This window comes from Chelonoidis abingdonii, chromosome 8 (genome assembly GCF_003597395.2).
Source record: "Chelonoidis abingdonii isolate Lonesome George chromosome 8, CheloAbing_2.0, whole genome shotgun sequence".
NCBI classification, from domain to species: Eukaryota; Metazoa; Chordata; order Testudines; family Testudinidae; genus Chelonoidis; species Chelonoidis abingdonii.
This window is the reverse complement of record NC_133776.1, coordinates 43,071,476-43,084,116: the sequence shown is the minus strand read 5'-3', so window position 1 is coordinate 43,084,116 and position 12,641 is coordinate 43,071,476. Positions and strand designations below refer to the sequence as shown.

General features: G+C 42.6%; 1 long non-coding RNA gene across 1 annotated transcript in view; it reads right to left on the bottom strand.

Moving 5' to 3' along the window:
* Window positions 1-2,081: 2,081 nt before the first annotated feature.
* The window catches only part of LOC142047196 (uncharacterized), an 89,100-nt gene continuing 78,540 nt past the window's right edge, over window positions 2,082-12,641 (bottom strand). Inside the window, exon 3 of the long non-coding RNA XR_012656376.1 lies at window positions 2,082-3,026. This is a non-coding gene — a long non-coding RNA (uncharacterized LOC142047196). The remainder of the gene's footprint in view (window positions 3,027-12,641) is intronic.

Here is a 12,641-nt window from a genome sequence, read left to right as displayed (position 1 = left end):
CTGTGATCACTGTAATCCATTTATCACAAGCAGCATATAGTCCACATCCTGTAATTCAGGGATGGCCGACCTGTGGTTCTGGAGCCATATGCGGCTCTTCAGAAGTTAATATGCGGTTCCTTGAACAGGCACCGACTCTGGGGCTGGAGCTACAGGAGCCAACTTTCCAATGTGCTGGGGGTGCTCACTGCTCAACTCCTGGCTCTGCCACAGGCCCTGCCTCCATTCCATCCCTTCCAACCCCCTCCCCTGAGCCTGCCAAGCCCTCCTCCATAAAGCCTTCTGCATGCCACAAAACAGCTGATCTGGAGGTGCAGGGAGGTAGGAGGAGGCACTGATCAGTGGGGCAGCCGGTGGGCAGGAGGTGCTGGGAGCGGGGGGTTGGAACTGATGGGGGGCTGCTGACATATTACTGTGGCTCTTTGGCAATGTACGTTGAGAAATTCTGGCTCCTTCTCAGGCTCAGGTTGGCCACCCCTGCTTTAAATGTTTCTTAAGGCACTGAAATTGTCCTCATTCAGACATGCTGTATCGGAATTTTGGTTTTAAGAGGGTTTGAATAAATATTGTAATACCACTTCATCAGAGCACACAGGGAAATAGAATGGTAAATTGGAAAATGCCGCAAAACAACAATACCTTTTACATAGATCTATGGCTGAAAAGCACTCAGATCATTTAAAAAGAGTGGATAAGCATGAAAAAGGAGGCCCAGAGAGCGTGTGATTTGTTCAAGGTCACCCAACTAATTAGTGACAGAATTCAGAATAGACCAAATTCTTGACATCATAAAAAAATCTCTTTTAAAACAAAAGCTTTGATTCTGACATGTCATTACATGACTCAAGCAGCCTGGGCCCAAGACATTTGCCTATTAAGCCTATGCCTTAATCCATGCCTAGTGATACCCACTGGTAGAGACTGCCAGAGGGGGCTGTGGTGAAGTCTTTCTTGCAACTGTAGATCCCAGGGTTTGTGATCCCAGATTGGCATGTAGGTCTTTGATGGTTTGGAGAGTTTTTAATGGTATAAGACCTATCTTCATGACTTTTTGGTGATTGACTCTAGCAACATTTTGGCATAAGAAGTGTTACCACAAACTCTGGCTATATTTGGTGGTTTCCTTATAGCTCAAGGAGTCATGTTATTACAGAAGACTCTCAGCTTTCATTTAAAAAAAATAGTTTCTAGCCTGCATAGTGGAAGAGAAAAGCTAGAAAATATGAGCTCTAAAGATTCAAAAACTATAAGGCAAATAAATAAACTTAAAATTGATTATTTTTTGATTTGTGATTTTCAAATCAATCTCACAATTTCTTGGGGTGTAATCCATTATTTCTGACCACTTTGGGCTGGCAATACTGTGCAAGAAGAACTATATACCAATTGTTTACTTGTTTATTATTTATTTGTTTAAAGTTGAAACCATCATATCAAAATTCAGTAGTACGTTAAATAGGGTTTTCTTTGTGGAGGTAGGATAGAGGAAGAAGGCAACTAGTTTTAAGACAACAAACGCTGGAGGAGGAGAATACAAAATGCCAGGACTCTTTAAGAAGACTCAAGAAAATTCATTTTCCATGTAGTCTTTCGCCAGCAAATTACAGAATGTATCATTTCCTGTTCTGTTTCTGCCTGGATCACTTCTTGATCACACAACAGCAGCAGAGTAAGTAGCTTTCTAACAGGGGAATGTAGGATGAAATCAATACGTTAGAGGGCTTAAAAACAACCCTTTAAAAATAAACTTCTATTTTATTGCTAATGGTGATTTCTCCTTACATTTATGCAATCACAATTCAAATAAACCTGTACTGACATTTCTTCTAGTAAGTTATAAGGGATGAAAGCTGCCAAAAAACAAACATAGAAATGAATAAAAATAGAAACCAAAACCCAGAATCCCTAATTGAAAAATAACTCAATTGTCATTTAGTGAAGCTTCAGCGAAATAACTGTTCAAATTTGTGAGTTAGTGCATGGTCCCCACTTTTGTTTTTACAATGGCTGAAATTAAATTAGTCAAATTAAACATTATATCTCTCCAAAAGCAACACGCTGAAAATCAGAGAAGCCTAAATTGCAAAACATATAACAAAACAAAAAAAAAAAATCAGCTTGTTCTGCTCAGCGTACATACTAATGTCATAAATATGGCTGTGGGGTACTTATAATTGGCTAATTAGCTGAAATTTAAAAGAAATGCTGTTGCAGAAACAGAAAAGCACAACATTCTCCTAAAAAGTGAATGCTCAGTCTGCATGGGAATTTTGCCTGAGCAATGACTGCAAATTTGTGCCCTTGATGTATTTTTTTAATCTCTTACCTCATATGAAAACAAATAAGAACCTCTGTGATAGCTGATGCAAGCTATTAATTTGGATGAAACCAAAATCGCAATTAAAGGGGAAAAAAATAATGCAGCCCCAGGCTTTGGCTTTTTTCTGCAGAGTTCTGTTCCCAGTTTACTGAAACTTCAGCTCCCAGGCTATAACAACTGTGTCAGGAATTTCTTAGCACTAACCCCCTTACCATCTCACTTCAGTACTTTCACAGAAGCTCTGAATGCTCTGATTGAAAACACCGATAAAGACCCCACACAATCTCTCTCTTCAATATAGCACTACAAAATATATACCCAAATCCTAACAAATAACTGAGATTCTGAACTTAAAACAGGGTTTGCTCCAGCTTAGGCCACATCTATGCAGGGCTTTAAAGGGATTTTTCATCAGTTGTTTTACACACAGTTTAATGCATAAGTAATTAAAATCTAAGCAAAAAAAAGTACCCTATTCACAAAAGTGTTTGAATGTGATTTTTTTTTTTTTTTGAAACATGACAGAATTTTGATCGCAGTGTGAACAGTACCTTTGTGTTGCTATAACTACTTCAATATAGCCAGCACGGTACGAGAGATTGAACACAGAGCATAAGGAGGTCTTGAATTCTGATCCCAGCTCCACTACTGATTCACTGCATTGGCCTGGGCAAGTCACTTCATCCCTTTGCTTCAGTTTCCTTCTCTGTAAAATGGGGATGATAATATTTACCAGAGCTGGCTGGAGAAAGCTAATTCCATTCCATGACAACTTCCAAGGTTTAAAACTTTGTTTTTGTTCCACATTAGGGTGCAGACAAAAACCTTCAAACATTTTAGCAAAATAGAATTGTGTCAAGTGCTGGTTTTGGATTAAAAAGGTCAGGTTTGGGGTTCAGGTTTGAGAGAGAGAGAGAGAGAGAGACAGACAGACAGACAGTGTTTAAGGCCAGAAAGGAACACTACATCATAGAGTCTGACCTCAAGTATATCGCAAGCCAGAAATATCACCGTGCACCCACACATTAAACCCAACAACTTCTCTCGTCTCAAAGTAACCAGAGATTCCACCCGAGATCTCGGAAACCTTCCAACTGAAAACTTTATTGAAATTAATTAATTTCCACAAATCCTCTCAGCTTCAAAACAGTCTTTTTCAACAAAATACTTTTTGTCAAAAATATTCCAACTCGTTCTAATGTTTACCTACAGCACAGAGGGGTTGAGCGTCAGTTTTTGTGCCATGCAGCATCTTGAATAGGGAAGCATTATTTAAGTGTGGTTAGTAGTACAGATCATATTGACAGCGGGCACACCACTGCAGCTCCACTCCCCCACAGTTTGAATGAGATATTCATTACAGAACATGCAATTCTGGTGCATAGGTTGAGTGGCCATCCAAAAATATAATAAGCATTACATAGACAATACCCTGACATCAGAAATCATACTTATTAGTCACAACATTTTCACTCTCTCCTTTATATGAAGATCTGCAGATGTTAGGAGGCAACCAAAGCAACATCAGTATAATTCAAAAGAGATGAACATTCCCTATTTTCAATTTTACAGTCTAACAAAATTTAACCAGCATCCTCTCATAAATCAACACCATTCTGCAACAAATTATTTTTGATCTTTTGCAAAAACTGACTCCAAACTAGGGAAGGAAGAATAGAAACGTGTCAACAGAGAGTCAGGGAGAAGAGTCAGTATGATATGCAATGAGTCAACTTTCAGTCCTAGTTTGTTTCTTCTATGTTATGATCCTTGTCTAGAGCAGTGTTTCCCAAACTTGGGATGCTGCTTGTGTAGAGAAAGCCCTGGTGGGCGAGGATGGTCTGTTTACCTGCTGCCTCCACAGGTCTGGCCAATCGCAGCTCCCGCTGGCTGCTGTTCGCTGCTCCAGGACAATGGGGGCTGCAGGAAGCAGCGCAGGCTGAGGGACATACTGGCTGCCACTTCCAGCAGCTCCCATTGGCCTGGAGCAACGAACCGTGGCCACTGGGAGCCACGATCCACCAGACTTGCAGATGCGGTAGGTGAACAAACCGGCCCGGCCTGCCAGGGGCTTTCCCTACACAACCAGCATCCCAAGTGTGGGAAACACTGGTCTAGAGCAATGTTTTGGATCGTGTTAAATTACTAGAATGCTGATGTTTAGCCCCAGAATGCATGTGATGTATAATAAAAAAAAAAAGACTGAGGTTTGCCCAATAGAAAATGGAAGCTTCAACTCCTTTTTTCACAGAATTTCTAAAATAGTGACCCTTCTGTTAGCATGGATGGCTGGACTGAAATATGGGGAGAAATCAGCAGCTAGCCCTTTTGAAGTCTATATAGTTTATAGTGCATGCAGCAAGCAGATTTCCATCACAATCCCTCTGACCAGCAATGGTGCTTACTCCATGGGAGTTTTTATGGGCTTTTCCCACAAGAATGAAGTAGACTTCTTCCAAGGAGATAGGATCTTCTTTTTACATCAAGATTCATATCTTTTGGCACAAGGTTGTCTGTAAGAAAAAGCAGACCCTGCACTTACATTTCTGGATTGTACTTGGCTAGAATACTTAAGAAACCAACGGTCTCCAGCAATACTGTTCTTAACTAACTTTGTAGTCAGCCCTCATTGTCCAGGCACATAGCTTTCAGTTAATTTGATCTTGTGCTTTTTCCATAACGTTTTTCCATCCTAGCTTCCAGCTTACTACGTTTAGCAGAGATTGCCTCCATTTTATTTTTCCACAGAGGAGATGGCAGCAGAGAATATCTTGCTCCAGCATTGCTTGGACAGGAATAGCCACTCAATGAACATAAAGAAATGCAGCTGACCATGTGGCGCTGTGAGAAGTCTGTGGTTCCTGATGATCATTTTTCATTATAATTTTTAGATTTTACTGATCCTCAGATACACTCTTACCAAGCCCGAGTTTGAGGTGCAATCCATCATGCTAAACCCACACAGAACTGGTGTGATGATCACCATCTTTGGGAACGTATCAGGATTTGAACCAGGGACCTCCAGAGCTAAAAAGCATGAATTACAGCAGGTTGAACTAATGATCCAAAGTGCTGTCTAGCTACCGCTGTAATTGCTCCTATCTGCAGACCAGCCCATGACACACACCAAAGGATTATATCTACAGACCTCCTCAAACAAATATATTTCCAGCTAGCTGAACACCGTCCTTTTCCCTCCAACAAATGTCCCCTGTTCTTCCCATCGTTTTGTGATTTTCAGGAGGTCTAATGGCACTGCTTTCTCTGCTCTATATTGGGTTGAGTGGTTGGGTCTTTGTAGAGGACTCTGCTAATTCTATCTCTTCAGAGGCCGTCTACAGCATTCCAATTCTCAAAGGTCTTTGGGAGGCAGTAAGCGCCCGTAAGCAGAGTCAGGATGAGCTGTACCCTGACATCTGGTGGTGACTTGTGGCAAGTTGTGGAAAAGAAGTTCAGGGGCTGGTCTTGTTTGCATTGGCACACCCTCCCCACCTAGCATGAGCCCACAGCTGCCCAAATGGTCACTTTGGCTGCTGTGGGATACCCAGTTTCTCTGTTATTGGGGCAGGAAGAATAATGTGTTGTTACCCTGATTATGTGAATAGGCCAGTGGAACTGTTTTATGACAGAGGGACTTACCATCAACTAAGTAGCACTCGCTGGACAAGAGACATGGTTCCAAAACCCAGTGAACTGTGAGAAGCTGGGGATAGGTATTTGTACCTAATAGTATGCTGCTTCCCCTCCCCCCAGAGGCCTGAAACACCCATTGCACCTCCTCCTCTCTCCACTGTTGAATAGCAGAGCTAATTTTGATTCCATTAAGAGTATAGTTACAGGCTGCTCTGCTGAATTCACTTTGGGCCAATGGTGCACCAGCACTCGGGCTCTCTTACTACAAGCAGAAGTCACTAAGAGCTGAAATCACCAAACAGCTAAGATCACTGAGTGCTGCGTTAACTAGTGGGGGAGACTGAAGATATATTGCTAAGCAGCTGGCAGAGCGGAGCAGTTTTTGGGATGGTTGGAGCAGCCCAAAGTACAGCAAATGAAGTGAAGTGGTGCGGAGTGGAGCAGTTCGTGGGATGGCTGGAGCAGCTCATGGGACGGCTGGTGGAGGGGAGTGGCTTATGGTGAAGGCTGCAGCAGAACCCCACGGAGAGGCAGGGCGGTCAACTTCAGACCACATAAGGTGCCCCTTAACACCCCGTGTGCCCCTTTCTTCCTCCCTATTTCCACCCAGCTGGTGGGGGGCAGGGTAGAACTCTGCAGATAAACTTTTGAACTCTGGGGCTGCACTGGCCAGGGACAGAGACTTTTGGGGTGTTGGACTTTTGGGACTTTGGGGTGATCTTTTCGGTGGTTGGACTTAAGACCCTGAGGGGAAAAGGATACTGCAAAACTTACTTGGGGGTGGGTCTTTTGCTCGTGGTTTGTGTTATGAATCCTGTTTGTGGTCTTTCCCCAAACATAATGCCACACTGTTTCCCTCCTTTATTAAAAGGATTTTGCTACCCTCAGACTCTTTCTTGCGAGAGGGGAAGTATTGCCTCCTAGAGGCGCCAGGGCGGTGGTATGTAATTGTCACAGGTCACTGGGTGGGGGCTCAAGCAGGTTTTGCATTGCGTTATTGAAACGGAACCCCTAGATACTGAACCCGGCCCTTGTTGCTGCCAACTCAGATGGGAAGAAGGGTTACGCGTCAATAGCAGGAGTGGGGAAAAACATTCATTGTTGTGACCACCCAACTGAGCTGAGGGCAAAGGTGCTCTGTATCCCTAATGCAATAGGAACCATTTTATTTGGCCCTGCCACTTTTGCACTGCCCACTTACGCTCCTCAGAAGCTTCCTATGAATTGGTCAGCAGCTCGTCTTATGGGGACCCCAGTGAGCCTGCTTGTGGGACCAACCATTGATGTGTCCTTCAACCCTAGGAACAACATGGGGTTACAAGGAACTATCTACAGGGATACATGAGGCTTTTAGGACTTCCTGGCTAGGGTACTACAACTCATGCTAGCTGGGTTGAAGGTAATTGATGCACAAAGGCTTCAACTGATGCAGCTCACAGCAGCCTGTATCACTAAGAACAAGATAAATACACAGTATCAAAACAGTGTTTCACAGATCTCTCTGTTTCCCTCTCCATTTCAGCACTGAATTCAATAACTTGGTCCTACTCTCAGTGTTGCCAACTTTCATAATGTTGTCCTGAGTCTCATGATAATTGGTATTTTTCACAGAAAACAGATATTAGGAATGGCAATATACAAAAACCTATAGGAAAACACGTCAATCTTCCTGGACACACAATAGCAGATTTAAAGGTAGCCATCCTGCAGCAAAAAAACTTCAGGACCAGACTTCAAAGAGAAACTTCTGAGCTTCAGTTCATCTGCAAATTTGACACCATCAGCTCAGGATTAAACAAAGTCTGTGACTGGCTAGCCAACTACAAAAGCAGTTTTTCCTCCCTTGGTTTTCACACCTCAACTGCTGAGAGGGCCTCATCCTCCTGATTGAACTAACCTTGTTTATTCTCTAGCCTGCTTCTTGCTTGCATATATATACCTGCCCCTGGAAATTTCCACTACATTCATCTGACCAAGTGGGTATTCACCCACGAAAGCTCTATGCTCCAATACGTCTGTTAGTCTATAAGGTGCCACAGGACTCTTTGGTATTTTCCTTAAAGCTCCAGCTCCTGAAGGCATATGATTAAGTGAAAAGATAACTTTTTTTTTTTTTTGAAGTAAGTTTCTTGCCCACATGTTTCTGGAGAAAAATTCAATGATGTAACCCTAAAGACTCACAGCCAGATGGCAAATAAAAAGAATACAAAATGCATAGATGCTGGAACTAGAGATGCGAGAGCTGCTGGTGCACCCCCTAGCTTGAAGTAGTTTCTATTATATACAAACAGCAAAGAGTCCTGTGGCACCTTACAGACTAACAGACGTATTGGAGCATGACCTTACATGGGTGAATACCCATTTTGTCAGACGCATGCATGAAAGCTCATGCTTCAATAAGTCTGTTAGTCTATAAGGTGCCACAGGACTCTTCGCTGCTTTTACAGATCCAGATTTACACAGCTACCCCTCTGATATTTGATTATATACAAGATTTACAGTTGAGTTCAATGGCTCTCAGCACTCCCACTATAAAAATTGTTCCAGCATCCCATATATACATTATTTTTAAGCCTTTTGTGATTTTTGGGGGGATCTGACTCATGAGTTTTGAGTGGTGGAATTTTGCAATACTGGAATCTAAAAGTTTCATTTTAATGATTTAGGGCTTTGGTTGTTTCAGAGACTCCCTTATCACCCATGACTTTCCGAGACATTTTCCCTCCAAAGGAACAATAGAGCTCTAGAGAATCAACACAAGAGACTTTAAGGTGCAAGCTACAGTGGGACCCCAGTTATGCATTTTCTTGCCAGAGGAGATCAAACTGAATCCAACCATGACTTAGATCAAAATGTAAAATACACCTTCTCAATCAACCTCTTCCTCAGTAGTATCTGCTATTTAAAATAATTCTACACCCTTACTGAAGTCTCAAAAATCAGAGAAAAATGCCTCCTTAGACTTTCTGTGCTTTCTTCTTAATTATTGTGCAGAACCTACATCCTCATGAAGAAAGATGCCTTAGCAATGTCATAGAAAGGTTAGACAGACAACCTCACAAGTGGATCCTATGGTAAGGGACAACATGCAATCTCCATTTGAAAAAAATTCCACCAGTCTGAAGATTGTTTTAAGGAGGTTGCACCTACTAGGAAAAGGGAGTGTGTTACACCTACAGAGTAAAGTTGTAGTTGTGGAGCTATACAGGCAGCTAACATAACAGCTGGGCACTGGGGGTGTTAATCACTCTCATGCTACAAAGCTGACAATGTTTGACCTAGATGAGGCTGCTAGAAGGTTGCTCAGATAACTGAGGCACAACAGCTGCTTGTAACCTCTTAGAAGAGCATACACTTAGTCCAGGAGGATTTCCAGTTCTTCAGGTACTTTACTTCCACAATACTCCCCAGCACAATCCCACTTGGAATGCTTGCACACCATAGCTGAATGCCTCAATCCAAGTGCAGTAATCAGCTGAACTAAAAAGCAGCGTGTTTTGGATGTATGTCTCAAACAGCCTCAAAGAATCATTATTTCATTTCCTTAAATTCAAACTATAAGCAGTCATGTGTCAAACTCTTATATAATGAAGTCCAGGGGTCCCTCTGCAGTCTCCCATTTCACCATCAGGGGGGTCCTTTCAATCTCTCACTTGAGTTCAGTGCCAAGGAGGGGGGTCAACTGTTTCCTAAAAAATTTGGTTCCGTCATCACCCATGGCCTCTCTCACACACAAAAGGAGAAGGGAGGGTGAGAGAAGGGGTGCAGAGGGGGAAAGAACAAAAGAAAAAGGGAAGAAATAGGAAAGCAGGGAGAATAGGATCACTGAGCAAGTTTCATAGGAAGGAGTTTCATAGGACAGAGCATTTGCTGTTGCTGACTCAGAAAAACTGAACAAGTTAAGAGTCCTTTTTTAAGCTCAGGGAGGGAAGAAGAGAAGAGGAAGCTGTTGAAAAACTGGTAGTTTTGGATTCATTCTGCTTCCTACTCCACAGCGACTGCAAAAATCTTTATGGTGCAAAAACATGGGGTCAGAGCTCTGGATACGTGATGTAAGAGTCCTAGAATTAGATCGTCTGGCTTTTAAGAGCCTTTTTCAGCTCTTCTGAGAACCCTAACATAGTCCCTTATAGCAAAAAGGGAGAAGAGCAGAGAGCAACATTGTCAAGGGAAAAATTATCATTCACTCATATGTGGTATTTAGTCTAACACCAGGCATCAGGCATTTTTTTATGCTATCAGTTGTAGTACAAATTACAACAGTAATTCCATTTAACATGAACTAAGATATATTAGATGTAACCATAAAGAGATAGTCCAAGTATTGCCTATGCACCTACATTTAAAAAATCATTAGCTGTTGGCATACATCTTTTTAAACGTGCCTTGATTATATAAACAATGCTTGCAGTTCTGGGATTAAATAAAATGGACCATTTGGACATATCTGCTGTTGAAAGATTTAAACAAGGTAGTAAAAAAAGAGTAATGTTTAATAGAAGGTATATAAAATTTAGCAAGAGACAAACTGTTTTATCTGCTTTGCAGCATGAATGAGAGGCCCTAACACTGAAAAAGCAATGGGAACATTAAATAACCACAAGTGGGCAGGATTTTGGTTTTATGCCTAAACTGAAAGATAGGACAGTAGGATTTTGATTTTGTGAAGGTCTTTGCAAGGCACTGGAAACTTTAATGCAATCAGGGGTTCTTACTTCTGAGGGAATATGCACTAATCTACATGGACCAGTAGACACAAGGATATTTCAGACTACATTTTTTTTTTGTAAATGGGGGTTTGAAAAATCCAAGTTTTATTGTATTTAGAAGCCCTGAGGCTCCCCCTCCAGTGGCGGCTGGAGCAGCCACTATCTCCCCATGCCTGCAGCTGGGCTCCCAGGGGCTCCCCCCCAGCAGCTAGTTCAGTGGGGCCCCAGGGCTGCCCCCCCCCCCGGCAGCTGGTGCTGTGGGCTCCTCCCCCACCGGCCCTTGCTCCCCCTGCATATACAATAAAGGAGTATTTCTGGAATGAGTCATAGACAGGTCATGGGCTGTGATTTTTTGTTTCTTGCCCGTCACCTGTCCACATCTTTTACTAAAAATGTCCATGATTAAATCATAGCCTTAATTATTACTCAGTTCTGTGTGTATAGTTTATTGACATTTACCAATAAAGTATAATTCTTTCAAGCCTACCCATGATTCACCAGAATTTCCTCTCTTGGAAAGGAGATGTGATATATTATGGGAACTCCTGGTTGTGGTTTGTTCATGGGAGATGTAGTCCAGCTGGGAGTCTGTTTCCAGATGAGAATGGGGACATCCGAGGCAAGCAAGCTATGAATCTCAGGAGGCACCATGGCAGCATTTTCAAGCTGAAATATTTCAGTTTGGGGCCATTCTGTTTTTTGATGCACAACTGAAGTTTTCCATGGAAACCAGATACTTTTTTGTGAAAAAATTCATTTTGTCAAAACCCAATACTCCACCAGAAACTACTTTGATGGAAAGGTTTTAACTAGCCCTAATCAGTAGCCATTTCTCTTCCTCCTCCTAAAAAAGGCTCACAGGCCACAGGAGAGGATAAAATCCTGGAATAGGCTAGTCTAGAACAAGAGACATCATATTCATTCTCCTTCACTACAGCCAGTTGAGAAGTAGAGGTGGAAGTCCTCTGAGCTGACTGGAAAGCATAGGGTAAATCTGGTAAAACAGCTCACATACATACCTTTTGTTTGTCCAAACAGGAGTACCTGATTATCTCTCAAAGTCTAGGTTACAAATATTTTCCTGAAGAGTGCAGTACATTAGGCAGCTATGTTAACCATTGAATAATCAGGTTAGAAGGTGGATGAGTTTTTGTGAACCCTCTAGGCATCAGTTTCACAAAACTGCATTTAGACAACTCAGTTTCTGCCATCAAAAAATTCCTGTGGCATAAGATAATAATTTGGCCCATTAACCATTCCATAGTGTTAGGTGTGTTGTCACGTGAGACACTCTGAGTGAAATCTTGGCCCTACTGAAGTTGCCTCCTGCCTCCAATCTGCCCGTGATGCCAGTCTCTATCACCTACTCATTACATTTTAAAAATAAGTACCTTTGTGTTCTCCCATGTTGCTACTCATACTTGGGAACAGCTCCTTGTAAACATTTGTAAAACTCCCTCTCCTTAAAACTTTCCTTTGCTGTGACGCATACAAAAAAAACCAAAAACCAAAAACAAAACAAAAAAAAACCACACGCTGGTGCACTGATGACACTGCCTTTCATGCTGAGCAACATGGTCTTATTGTTTCCTTGTTCTTCCCCACCTGTGTGCAGTGACGGGTTAGCCACTGGCCAATGAGGCGTGTGCCCAGGAGTCCCAGCCAATTGGGAAAAATGGGCACCTTTGTGCCCTGCCCCCGCTCCCCAGCAGGAGTGCTTGCGGAGGGGGTGGGGAACTGCAGGTAGAAGGAGTGGGGAGGGGACCCCCACTTGCCAGGGCCAGCTCCAGGCACCAGCTTAGCAAGCAGGTGCTAGACTTTTTTTTTCTTTTGGGCTGCTTGGGGCGGCAAAACCCCTGGAGCCGGCCCTGCCACTTACTCTGGCCCAGGGCCCTACAAACCTTAATCCGCCTCTGTCTGTATCCATCTGTTGTCTCTTGTCTTACAGTTAGACTGTAAGCTCTTTAGGGCAGGGCCTG